The sequence below is a fragment of the Dermacentor silvarum genome, chromosome 1 (genome assembly GCF_013339745.2).
Source record: "Dermacentor silvarum isolate Dsil-2018 chromosome 1, BIME_Dsil_1.4, whole genome shotgun sequence".
Taxonomy (NCBI): Eukaryota; Metazoa; Arthropoda; class Arachnida; order Ixodida; family Ixodidae; genus Dermacentor; species Dermacentor silvarum.
This window is the reverse complement of record NC_051154.1, coordinates 232,319,623-232,333,583: the sequence shown is the minus strand read 5'-3', so window position 1 is coordinate 232,333,583 and position 13,961 is coordinate 232,319,623. Positions and strand designations below refer to the sequence as shown.

General features: G+C 47.0%; 1 protein-coding gene across 5 annotated transcripts in view; it reads left to right on the top strand.

The window, feature by feature from the left end:
• Positions 1–13,961, top strand: part of LOC119436898 (acyl-CoA Delta-9 desaturase-like) — a 129,977-nt gene that overhangs the window by 91,975 nt on the left and 24,041 nt on the right. The gene's annotated exons all lie outside the window — the stretch shown is intronic.

Below are 13,961 nucleotides of genomic sequence, written 5' to 3'. Positions count from 1 at the left end.
CTGATTAGCCAGCGCGTGCACGCAAATGTCACCTGGCAGGGCACCACAGCGGATGGTGGTCGGAGTGTACCTCGATGTTATGTTGATCACATTGCCCATCGAGGGTGACCGGACCACAGTACCCTGCTGCGTAACAATGGGATGCTGTTGAGCCTCTCCGAGTGGTCGTTTCAGAGCGCTCCGGAACTGCTAATAGGTTAATGTAATAATAGGTTAATGTAAGACGAATTTGAAGCTGTATTGCTGAACAGAGAATGCGAGAGAGAAGGAAGGAAAACTAGGATAGGTTAACTAGACTTCGCCCAATTTACTACTCTACGCGTAGGGAGGGGAAGTGAAAGAGAGAGATGGAATGAGTTCAGCTCAATCACGTGGACCAGACAAGGCGCAGCATGTCTAGTGTCGGGCACTCAAGTCTGTCGCCTTCAAATAGTGCAGAGGAGCGCGTGTGGCTTTCTGGAATGACTAGCGTTTGAACAGCGGTCGAAAATGGCCATTGAGAGATGCCACACACGAAAGGGGGCGCAGGGCTACAAAATAAACTCATGCAGGTTTCTCTTAGAAGCCAGCATGTGTTTTCTTTGTAGCTTCACCCTATTCTCGGGTGGACGACAATTCGCTGAGCTCGACGTCGCTGGTTCGATCTTGGCCTAGGCGGCCGCATTTCGGTGTGGGCGAAATGTAAAAACGCTCGTGTACTAAGATTTAGGAGCACGTCAAAGATCCCCCAGTATTCAAAACAATCAGATGGTGGCTTTGTCACGTAAAACGTCAGAATTACTTTTTTACCTTACGATAAAGGTAGGACTTAATACGCGTCGGCATGCCTTGGGGAGTTTTAGAAATAGATGACCCAAAGTTACCAGGCTCTATCGGCCAGGCGTACGCAAAAAGCATACCAAAAGAACGCAAAAAAGGCTACAAAAGAGCGCTATCTTTTTTTTTTTTTTTTTGGGGGGGGGGGGGGGGGGTTATGCCAAGTCGGTTAGTGGAAACTATTGCTTAAACTGCCTATTACGTGAAGTGAATGAAGCGTATCTTGTTTGGGCGCTTCCAAAAGAGACGCATTAATGCGTGCTGCAATATCATAGCCCCATCTCCCTATCACAGACCCCCTGCGATCCTGTGGCAACGCTTCAAGGAATTCTATGGGCCCTCGAATATACACTGCACACTTAACAAAAGAGCGGCGCTGAATGGCTTCCTTGCGTGCGCCATTACGTTGCCACATCGCCGACAAGGTGCAAGGTCTTACGTCAGATCCTCCCTTTCGAAAAGTAAATTGCTGTAGGCGAGCTACAATGCTTCATTTGCACCTTATCTAGTCTTTGTTGCGCCATAGTGGCCCGTTGGCCTTTGCTCTGACGCTCGCCTCTTGCCGCATCTATCATCCGATCCCTGGTCGCGATGGTGTGATGTGTTTGGTAAGTTTGTAGGGAAAAAATATAATAATAATAATAATGATAATAATAAGCTGCGTTCGTTACCGACAAATTGCGCTGGCCCCACATTGAATAAAAATTAGCTTAAAGGGAAACTGGGAACTTGTTTTGTTTGCAACCTTTTAGGTGTACTAAAACGAGACTGCATAACCGCAGTAGATCATGCTCTCTTAATATGCCAAGATACGTAACAAATACGCGGCTCGGCAGACATCGTAGTCAACTATACAAAAAAAAAATCTGAAGGTTCGCGGTATGCCACGAGTCCAGGGTTCTTAAAGGTTATATGGAGTTGGTTCAGAAAAGTCCCTTTGCCTACGGTAACGCCTTCGTCCGACAGCAACCATATAACAAAACACCATATTCAAGACAGCAATCTTCCTGTTCCTTTCTCTGTATCTTGCGTTTTGATTTTCGCTGGTTTTACGTCCGCTTGCTGGCATGCCCTTACCAATGTACCAACTCACCCAACAAGCCACTCTTATGGGCTTGTTGATCCGCTCCGTGATCAGGACTTTCCTTTTATATACTACGTAACTTTACATTGCGTTGTGCTGTAGTTTGTCAGACCGTGAGACCCGGAAGCTACTTCTGTCAACACACTTAACAGGGGGTTGGTCGCTGTCAGGCAACATGCCGCCTTTTGCCACGCTCCCCCCCCCCCTCAATTTTCCCCTTCCAGAAAGAGAGAGAGAGAGAGAAAAAAAAGTTAGTGAAAATGTAGCAATCAACCCAATTCAAACTGGATAGCAGTTTGCTTGCTAAGCCTCCAATCTGCGTGCAATAAAAAATGCGCTCGCTTATGAATATGTGTAGTGTTTTATTTTCGAGCTGTCTCACGATGTCTTGCTTTATTTAGACATCGAAAATGATTTGTCAGGTCATTGGGAATTCTTGAACCCTCGAAATACAACTTCTATATACGCTGCTCTCATTTCGTCACTTGAGCGGAATTCAAAAATAACAAAGCATTTATGTATTTCGGTGTTATCTTTATTCCTTTATATTTTGTTGTATAACATAGAGAAATAGACTAGTCGACGTACTATTTACCTCAAGTTTTCCACAGCAACACAGTATAACAGAACGCCGATTCGTATGGTCCTAAGCAGACAGAAGGAGAGGAGAAGCGCGGCCTCGCGCGTTTCTCCTATATATGTGTATAACTGTCTAGGCCCAGAAGAGAAGCCGTCGACTCGAGGAAGATTATGTACATATAAACAAAGAATTGAGTAATTTGTGCATCACCTTCGCGAGAGGAAATGTCGGACAAAATGTTTGCGGCTCATAGCGGAGAGGCATAGCTGAAAACTACAAGGCAGGAACCCGGATGACATTGGCCACGTGTTGTCGGTCAGAACGAGGAAGGGAATGCTCTCTGACGTACGGAACGTGCCGATTGCCAGTATGCATTTAAGCTGCCCGCTTCAGCAGGAAGAGAATGTTCCGAGATTATTCCGATGTTGCCGCGCGTGCTAACCGGCATCGTACGTTGCCAACGGAAAAAAAAGAAGAAATATATATATATATATATATATATATATATATATATATATATATATATATATAAAAGAGGGAAAGCAGTTAGAGGAAATGTTGGCGCAGCGCGTAGCAGCCGTGTTTTCATAAAGTTGGTGCCGCGTGACACGGCCGTGATTGCGGTTTCAAGGCAGGAATCGATACCCTTGACTGCGAAAAGAAGACAGAAAAGAGAAGGAAGGAAAAACCAGACGGTATATTCAAAGAAAACGGATCGGGAGGTAATACAACTCCAACGGACCGGCGATCTGTTATACGCTGCTCATACAACACGATTCGCCGAATTGTGCCCAACTTGGCTTCTCGGGCAGTACTTCTTTCTAAACGAAGCACTCGTGCGCCGAAAATTGTTACTGAACTCCGCAAGTCGGTTCCTGTAATCTAAACGCTTTCAGCTCCGAATGGTGGCACCGATGCTTGTAGAGAATGGAACATTGTGGAACATTCTGCCATCGTGGTCTGTGTAGAGGAAATGCTGACGAGTATCAGAGCTACCGACACTACCCAATTTGGGTATAAGATGACCAGAACTCTCCGCGGAGGCTCAGTGGCTATGGCTATGGCTATGCTGCTGACCACGAGGTCGTCGCGGGGTGGTGACGGCGGCCTCATACGACGTCTATCATAGCCCCGGCGTTGCATTGGGACGTCAAACCCTGATGATCAGAAAAAAATTTTTTTTCATAAAAAATAAAGGGCACATGCTACGCGCATGCGTCACCGTCCCGCGGCGCTATTTCCTTACGAGCGCTCCGTGCTTGGGGTATCAATTTGGTCTGTTGACGCTATGGGCATTCGTGTTGTCGTTCGTTTCCGACAGGCCGGCAAAGTCAGTTTCCTAGTAATTAGCTACGGAAAGCGGTGCCAGAAATCGCGCGCCATTAAGGGGGAAAACGACAGGGCTGAGAGTCGAAGCGTTTTCTCCCTAGACTGGCAACACGTTTCTGCTGCGGGAAGCTCCTTCTTCTTCTTTCTGGGGTTTTACGCGCCAAAACCAGTTCTGATTATGAGGCACGCCGTAGTGCAGGTCTCCGGATTAATTCTGACCATCTGTGGTTCCTTAACGTGCACTACAACGCAAGCACACGGGCGTTTTTGCATTTCGCCTCCATCGAAATGCGGCCGCCGCGGCCGGGTCTGCGGGAGGCGCCTACAAGCGTATACATTATTACGAGATGGACGCATGAATCGACATAGCGCAACGCCTCCCTACGAGAGGCAACGCAGAAAGCATTACCTCTGTCGTCGCTGTGGTCCCGCGAAACTTGAACATTTCAAAAATAAATAACAATAATAAAAAGCGCAATTTAGCCTAAGCAACACTGCCGGTTGTCACGTTGAAATCAGCCTTCGCTGCGTTCACAGAACGCGCTGCAAAGTGCCTCTGTTTGCCTCACCGTATTCGAGTGGTCTGCTGTCACGAAAAAAATAAAATGAAAATAAAACAAAAGAGAGAGAGAGACAGAGATTAAAAGCGCGCATGAACCACTGCGCAAATGCCGAATCAGTACCTCGCGGTTAAGAAACGTGAATTGATAGCTGCGATCTTTTTGTCAATGTTGTGGCAGCGCGCCACTATCTAGAAAAAAAAAAGAAAGAAAGAAAAGCGCTAATTGTTAGAAGGAGTTGTGAAACGACAAACGGCTATTATGGGAGCGGAATGGATTGCCGAACTTACAAAGACGCGCGTTAGCACACCTTAGCTAGATTTATATGAAAAAAGAACTTCGCTATGGTCACGTCAGACCCGAGATACAGGCGTGCGCATTTATTTATTTTCGTTCGCTGCGTCCATTCTTGCACTTTGGCATGTTTCATATAACAGTGCACAATAAACTTTCAGTTGTTAGTCAGCGCCCGTGGCGGCGAGTGTTTCTATACTTCAACGCTTCCCTGTCCCTCCTGAAAACATAAGAGCACACACGCATTCGATGTTCCTCACGCAAGTAACGGAAGGCGCAGGAGACGAGCGCAAGAACAAGCGCGGACATGCACAGCTCCGTAGACATGTGCAAGCGATGGAAAGAACCCATGAAGTTCACAGAAGGCACAGAAGTTCACGGGTTTGCTGACTGACACGGCCAAAGCCCAACTGCATTTCACTAAAGTTGGTCGGACTTCGCTTGGCCTCGTCGCCACATTTGGTGGCCACGCTTTATGGCGGCTGCTCTTGGTGAAACAGGCAAGGCACGCCAGTGCCGCGAGCGAGCCATGCGCCGGAACGAAGCACATCTTCGTGATCCCTGTCCAATTTCTTGTGCGCGAGAGGGATATATATATATATATATATATATATATATATATATATATATATATATATATATATATATATATATATATATATATATATGTTGGTTTGCTTGTTGCTTGCAAATTTTCGATTCTTTCATGTTTTTCCCCGACATACTATAGTTAGTTTGCTTAATTCCGCACGACTCTGGGAGAAGCAGAGCGTAGAACAATGAAGGGTCCTGCAGGATAGATCGCAGTTAGCGAGTCATTTTCGAGATAAGTAGTTCTTCAGATAGTGCAAGGAGTGCAAAGGTGGTACAAAAAAATAAAAAACAAAATGGTGCTCCTAAAGATATTGTCAAGGGAGCTGAAGCCCCAACAGGCAAAGTACCACCGCCAACCCCCACGAATGCATGAGATAGAGAGCAAGAGAGACCTGTCGCGCAAAACCTGAGTAGCAGAGGCACCGGATCTATCTGCCTTGAACTCCAAATTTAGAGAGATAGCGAGAGAGAAAGCAAGGGGAAAACTGGGCAGGGAGGTTAACCAGATGAACGTCCGGCTTGCTACCCTATACACTGGGGGCATGAATAATACACTGGCGAATAGAAAAAAACAAAACGTACTGGCATAGGGGAGCTTATTTTTCCGCTTTGATGAATAGCTACTAAGGTAGTAGTCGTAGTATCGAACCTCATTTTCTTCCGGCGCTACAATGCCATGGAAATACGATACATACAAGTTACTACGTCCTCTTTTATTGCGCGTAGCCTTCCCTGTTTGGATTCCGTCATCCGTATCCCCCTCATGTCGCAATGCTCCTCTCTAACTGGAAGATGATGATTGGCAGGTGGCCTGCTGTCCTCTGGTTACGGTTGCCCCACCATCCCAACCAACAACTCGCTAAACTAGACCAAACGTCCCTAAAGCAAAGCTTGTCTTCTTCACGCGGTGTCTATGGGCGTTTCCGTATACGTTGCGGGGTGCTTCGGTTTCAGGCCAGCCACCCGCCCCACTCGATCCTTACTATATATACATAAACATTTTTCACATTCGGATGTTTTCTAGTTTCACTTCAGTGTTAATACTCGTGATGAAGGTTGTACTGGTGAGCCCGAAGTCTCGAGTTCCATACCCGACCGCGGCGGACGCATTCCGAGGCTGGCGGAACGCAAGAAAACTCGTGCACCGTGGTTTGGGCCGACGTTTAAAGAACACGAGTGGTCAACACTGCATTGAAACCCTCCACTACGGCGTCTCCCATAGCCCCAATGTTGCTTTGGAATGTTAAACCCCGTCAATCAAATAGAGTTGAAGGTGCACATGCGTAGAAGCGAATTCAAGGACATCATTACTTCAACTTTAAAATATATTGCTAGTGCTCCATTAAATGAACGAAAAATGAATGAGAGAATGAGACGCTTAATAAAATTAAAAGCCTGAATCGCTATAGCTCCCTGAGACGAATAGAGCGAGAGAGAGAGAATAGAAGAGAATGTAGAGAAGTTATCCCAAAGAGCACCATGTTTGCTGACCCGCTCTGGGGGAATTGAATTAGGGACAAACCGTAGATATAGGGACACACAAAAAAAACAGGTATAAAAAGCGTTTGAAAGCAGCTGAAAAAAGGCGCGCAAGAAAGGAAACGGAAATAAGCAATATTGCGCAAATGTGTAATTCGGCTGCCCTCCAAAGCTATTGCAACCTGAAGCTCTTGTACTCAGACAGAGTTGGGTAAGTGTAGTAAATTAGAGTAAACAAGATGGAACTGGGAACACCTCCCCCCCATCAACTGATACCATATACGCAGATGACGCCGCTGTGTTATGTCATGGTTAGCATTCCATCTGTCGTAACTGCGCCATGGCTAGCGACGTTACCACTCGTGTTAATTGATTCAGTGTTAGGAATTGGCATTCGCACGACGCTTGAGCGCACACTGCGCATTATAGCGACTCGGGTCTGAACGCGGCTTTATCAAACATCAAACAGCACGCCACAGGCGTCCAGCTTCCTTTTTTTTTCTGCTTCACTTCCTCACTCACTTAATCTTGTTGTCCGCGACCTACACCAGCCAGGAGAGGTCCCTGCGTATCTGGATCTCAATTGAATATCTTCCGCATCTGCGTATTGCGCAATGAGGCCCAGTATGTACGGCACGTAGTTTGCGTTTCGTCTCCTTATCATTCGCTCCAGGAAACTGAAATGACACCCAGAGGCGCAGTTCGCTTGGCCGTATATTGTCCGGAGACACTTTGCTTCAATTTTTTTCGTTTTTCTTTTGGTCTTTCCCATCTTGCTGTTTCATAGTATGGTGTGACCGACTTTTCGGTAGCGATTGCTGCGGCCGCTGCTCCTGCAAATCAAACGAATATACAAATGTATGTCAGAGTAGAGATACCCCCATAACAACGCCGACAAATCGATATTCGTGCAAATCCGTGGCATACCTTGCGACATGTTCGAAAGGCAGCTGAGCGTTCGGGCAGCGCGTGCGGCATTCCAGCATCGCCACAATGGTAGTAAAGGTTACGGTTTGTGCGCCAGATATATGCGAAATGTATACGGTTCGATGAAACGGAGAACCGTGGAATCGTTAGAAATATATATATATATATATATATATATATATATATATATATATATACATACGTTCATTTGACAAAGAACGTGCAGGTAACGCGTTGCGAGCGTTCTGTTCATTCCACGCGTCCTCCTAAGCGTCCATGCAGCGAATCGACAAACTTTTGCAATCGGGCCTAGCTGCAAGGCTAATTGTGCTGTAACATGGACTTTTTTTAATCTATTTCTTTTTTGGCTTTCTATCTTCCGGCTTTCTGGTACGTCCGAATCTGACCGCTTAATGAAGTGCAGAGCGTTAGAAGAATTGATACCTTCCTGTGTTGCTTTTCTTACTCGTTTTCTTCGTCTCGCATCGAGCCTATTAGGGCACCAGAGGGAAAAACCCCAAAGGTTTCGTCAATTATTTCCTTGTTGCCCTCTTCCCCTCGCGGCTCATGATAGCAACGCTCGAGTTTGGGGACATCGATATAGTATTTTGCGGCGCCATCTATCAATAACCTCCGGCGCAACCAATAAGTGCGCGCACACGCTCCTACAGCGGAGCCAAGCCGGTCGTTTCGCATGCTTGGTGGTGGGCAGTACAAGTGTGATATGTCCACATAAAACAAAAGAGTGAGAAAGAGGCCCAAAGTAAAGCAGTGGGCATATCTGCAAAATAACTTGCATTACACATCTAAGCTTTTTTGTTCATCTTGTGCAACGACTTATTCTTTGCGTCAATGTGAACCAGATACGACGCATAGGCAGATTTTAGTGAAAGTGAAGAACTTCCGGCAATGTGAAGCTGTGCAACCTACATGGCTTACGTGTTTCAAACATACAGACTACCGAGCATCAAGCGTGGCGAAAGCACTTTCTGACCTGCTTATTAACGTAGGTATATGAGCTCTCTTCCTTGTTCACACGCGTAAAAGTAACACTATAATAGCCCAGGACATGCATGAAGTGTCGGTTGCGCAAGTTTAGTGAGGCATCAAAGCTAATTCGTTCAGCGGGAGATGAAACGATGACCAAGATTACGAGCGCAAGTCGTTGTTAAGGGCGCACTCTGCCGGCCGCCAAATGACCCTGCGCTGCGCCTATCTCTTTCGTGCCTTCTCTTCCTGGGACCAATTGTTTTCCGCCTTCCGGCCCGAAGCGTTAGTTGCGCAGGTAATCGCTAGATGGCACACATTTTCCGCGCGTAGACGCAGTCCTTCTTGCCCCAACCACGACCTCCCCTCTTGGCCTCTGGTCTGAAGAACGTCTGGAGTGACGTGCCAACGTTGAAGGGCGGGCGTAACAGGTGACGCGGGGAGGAGGAAGTCGCTCGCGATGTGCGTTGGCTCAGAGAGATGGCGCCACTGTGGCCTTCCTGCTGTCATTTGTGTTTTTGGAATTCGAAGACGAGGAGAAAGGCAACCGAGCGGCAACGCCAACATGTCGGGCCGCGTGCGTGGAACGTCTCCTAAATAACGGGACGCCCAAGCGCTCTGTGACGTCATCAATGACCGTCGACGCACGAATTAAGTCCGTGCTATCAAAAAAAAAAAAAAAAAGGAACACACATACACATGAATGGCCGCGTTAAAGGTCACCCACGGGGCTCACTGTCGCTACTATTTCCTTCCATGATTCGTTAAAAGGACGTCTAAATCCGCTGGAATCAGCTAAAATGTTTTATTAAGCTGCTATAGAAAACGGTTAACAAGAATGTAGTGAACTATAGTGGCGAAGCATTTTTAGGGCCAGCAAGTGCCAATTATTGTGGCAGTGATGGCGCAAATACAGACGCGCACGCGAGAAAAGGCAGTCGGAGTCGGGACAAGCAAGAACAGAAACAACAGCGCTTTGTCGGTCGTGTTCTTGCTTGTTCAGTTCCTTCGCGCTGTTTCAACTCCGACATGTACCAGCTAGCCTGCGTCAAAGCTCGAGAAAACGTAAATATTAAGTCGACGGTAATGTGCCTATTTAATAAAATATATCTCGAAATGTATCCCATGTTTTGCGATATGTAATGTTCCGAAATAATTGCCTGCTAAAGTGGCAGCACTTCCCGCGTTCCAAAATGAAGCGTGCGAGCTGTCGACCTTCCTTGGTGATGTCACGGCTAAAAGAACCTAGACCTGCTGTTACTAAGTAATGCTCGGTGTAACAGTAATAGTGCACTCTCCCAGCTCATTATAAGCCGGAGTTCACCTAAGCGGGGCGCGGCGCAGGTCAAGCGTTCGTAGGGCTTCGAAATCACGTGGGGGATTTTGAACGGGAAAGACCGCGAATATGTTGAATGTTCTAGCAGCCTAAGCGTGCAGCCGGATGTAGTGGGACGTACTTGCAGTTGTGCATGTTATCCTACAAATTCCAGCCTGCGCGTAAAGGTATCAGAAATTTCAACTGCTCATTATTAGTGTTTTTTATTGCGACAGCGGCTTAACGCTCGATCGATATTGGTATTCCTGTGTCTGCTCTTTCTTTACGTTACGACGACGATCGTCGTCGTTAGATCGCCTCCTCATCCTCGCCCTCAATATATGACGAAGTGAAAGAAAGCTCTCCCCGACCGACCGACATCGGGATTGGAACTTGGGCTCCTGTATATATAGGGAGCTGGGCTCGCCAATCACTGCGGTATATCGCGCATCTTTGGCGCTTGGTAACTTGGGCGGGCTTTTGCACCCCATGAACATGGGCTCTGAGAGTTGTGGCATCTGTCCATGCATTTCAGAGTTCCGAGGGGAACGATGTGTGGTGCGTCGCGAAGAAGTTTTGCCTGAGAAGAAGGCGGCATCTGTTGTAAATGAGTTTCACAGTCAAGAGAATGACTGTGTAATGAATGAATGACTCCTTCTTCCTTGAATGCTGCCCATTTCCCTGCAGTAACCTCTGTTGAAAACGCGTGCAATCAATCGTCTCACTCGTATCAGAGCGTAGCCAACGAAGTATAGATTGAACTTGAATAACGTTGCTGGCTTGATTTGGACAATAACCTTCTTCAGGTTCGTGGAGCAAGAATGGTAAATGCGTGCAAGAACGCCGCTATAAACGTCAGTATCTCAAGTTGGTGGGATATAAGAGAAAAAAGAAGTGCTGGAGCGTAATGAGCCTCCCGCGTATACATTCGGTAGCGCTTGTATATTCGCACAATGTTTTGCAGTATTGCATTGTTTCTAGGTCCCTGAATCGATATCCCAATCATCAATAGCCTTTAATCGATCAATTGAATATTTGCGCGCAAATATTTGAATTAAATAAGAGAGCGCTGGCCAGTGTGGCATATTGTTTTCCTTGATATTGTTTTCCTTCCAAACTTTCTTTCTATCTTTCTTTCACTAGTTCTAATTTTTTTTCCCATCTCTCTCCATCTCTCACAAGAGAGATGTAGAGGTAAAAAAACGCACTCTGACACAACAGTGATCATTGGAACTAGCAAATATAACAATGTCAGTCTCATTCCCAACTCCTGCGGTTCCTTTTCCAAACCTTTGCCTATACTCTACAGGACATAGACTCTGTGCACGTCGTTCTTTTTTCTTTCTCTGGTTATACGTGTTGCCGATTCGAACAAGGGGACCATAAAGGCGTGCTCACCACTTAGAAAGCGAATGTTTCCGGTTCGCTAATGAGTATATAGTTGAGTGCACAGCAGCACGATAAAACAACCTGTCGGGGGTCCCCAACTTGAGAATTCTGTGCGGTGCTCGCCGGCCGGTGGACGTGCGCGACCTTCGGACACCGCTGTCATGACAGCGGCGACGCTGTTCCCACTGGCTCCCGCTCCGCATACAATACTTCGTGGAATCGAACCACTGAGAGCGGCTTACTCCCGCGCCTCATGATGCACTCATGAGTGGAGGCACGGTCCTTAATATTAGGGTCGGGTAAATCGGGCATGCGCTTTCCAGAGGCGAAAGACATCAGGCACACATAACGCATGGTCGCTCAAAAAGGGACCGTTTCACAGGCCATCGTGAGAGCACTCGGCACACCTCGATTGGTTTCAGATCTGGTCTGAAACGAACGGTACCGCGGATTAGTTCGACCGACAGCCGACACGCTACGCATATATACTGGTGTTCTCCGCCCTATCCTGTTCCGAGTTTTGTTAAAATGGTCCGTTAGCAGCTCAGGCCAACCTGCCGCTTTATTTCGGTAATGCAAATAGCATTGTTCTTGGTTTCGGCCACTTGTTACATGCCTTTAGCTGCAGCGCGGAGTAAACAGATGATGAAGCGTAGTTCGGGCCCTACGCTTAAATATGTACACTTGTACCAACTCCTTCCTCTTATTGCGCAGCGTACAAGTTCGACCGAAGGAGAAACGGTTGCTTGTAATTTGCTTGTTGTGGGTTCGACGCTCGAACGCGTAATGGTTCGAAATTTCTTTTTTTTTTTTTTTTTTGTCGGCGCGCTGTTGGCCACACAGTATAGGTAAATCAATGCGTGCAGGCCTTCTTCGCAAAGAAACTGCATAAGTGTCCAGTGGATTGTATTTTTCACAATTGACCACTCGCAGTCTGTAGGCTGGCCTGTCCACCTCCCGGCCACTTTAAGCACTTCTGCGTGGCCTCTCTCCCTGGAAATAGCCACAGTAGGCGGCCAGCATTCACTGTAGACGGGAGGGCGGAGCACTCACAGGTTCTTCAGGTACTGGGCCCCAGGCCCAGGTTATACAACGTGTAAGGTCGGCCCCAATGAGCTCTGCCTACAGTCTTAAACAGCAGCTGGAAAAATCTGCGCACCGTAGACTTGTACGAATGTAAACGGCAACGGGTGAGACTGCAGCAATTTTAACGTACAGGTTTTCGCAATAAATGATGACGCCGTTAATTTGTTAAGCATATAACGCCATCGCCGATAATATTGTTTAAAGGGCTGCCAGGACCGAGTAGCTGGGGATGAAGTAGTAAATTGATCAGTAAATCATTTACATATGCTCATCAATTTTGCAAACCTAACGCAGGTTGCCACGAATGAAGCGTGTTAGGTGTGCATGGAAATTCAGGCTTGCTTTAGTAAATGCACTAGACTGCTCTTACGTTATAATAGGTCTGCGAAAGGCTGGTAATAGTATAATTAAAAAAAAGAAAACAAACAAGAAAGAAAAACGACAAATTTTCACAATGTTGTGCGTATACATTCTGACAAAGTAAGAAACAACACCGACAAGAGAGAGGCTGCGTCGTGAGGGAGTGTGCGTCTCATGATTCACATTTTCAATTGCAAGCAAATTAGCGTTTGGGACTGTTTTCCCCAAGCACTTTCCGGTTTTGCTTTCTCCGACAACCTCGTACCTCTTATCCGAGCGCAAAGACAATGCCGCCCGGTAACAATGGGAGAAATACAACAGATGACGAAATAGTCGCAAAGACCACCGAATGAGAGTGAATGTTTCCGTATTCACGCGAGACAAAGATGGATGACGAGGCCGAATAAATGTCGCCAACCGCAAGAGCTGCGAGAGCTGTGACGAAATAATGGAGGCTGATTACCAAGTGAGCACGGTGCCAACCTTGAGGGGAAAAAAAAAAAAAAGACATTTATTCGTTGATTCCAAGATAGCGGAAACTCCAGCTGTGAGTTCCGCATGTAGCCTCCTTCTTGAGCTGATTTTTATTGCGACAGCAGTTGAAGGCTCGAAACTAGCTATGCCTGTTTCCCTCCGTCCTTCACGCCATCGTCAAGTTGTCGCCGTCACACCAACCTATTCATTGTTAGCTTCGCCTTCGCCATACGATGAACAAAAGCTTCCTATCATAGGGCATCAAACTCGTGTTGCTGCGGCAATGCGCAGAGGTTTTAAAAGTTATTATTACATGGGCTGAAACCAATCTAGAGAAAAAAAAACAGAACAAAGTAAACAACGCACTACAAGAACTGAAGCTATAGCTCTTAACTCAAGAGCTCAGAAGTCAGATAAGCAAATGGAAGCGTCCAATTGGCACCCTCAGTAGTCCATCAGTAGTCATGCAGTGGATCGTGTGCTGCTCACAAAGTATACTACACCCGGCCGCAAAACATTGCGTGGCACGCGAACGTGCATGCGGCTGCGCTCCGTGGAGATAGCACGCAACCTCACTTCCGAGAATCACCGCACCTGCGCCATGGCCGGAATAAACGCGTCCGGCCGTGGCTGCGCGGGTTTGCTTCGATGCGCGGCCACGTTAGCTGCACTGGCGCTTCGTGGAGC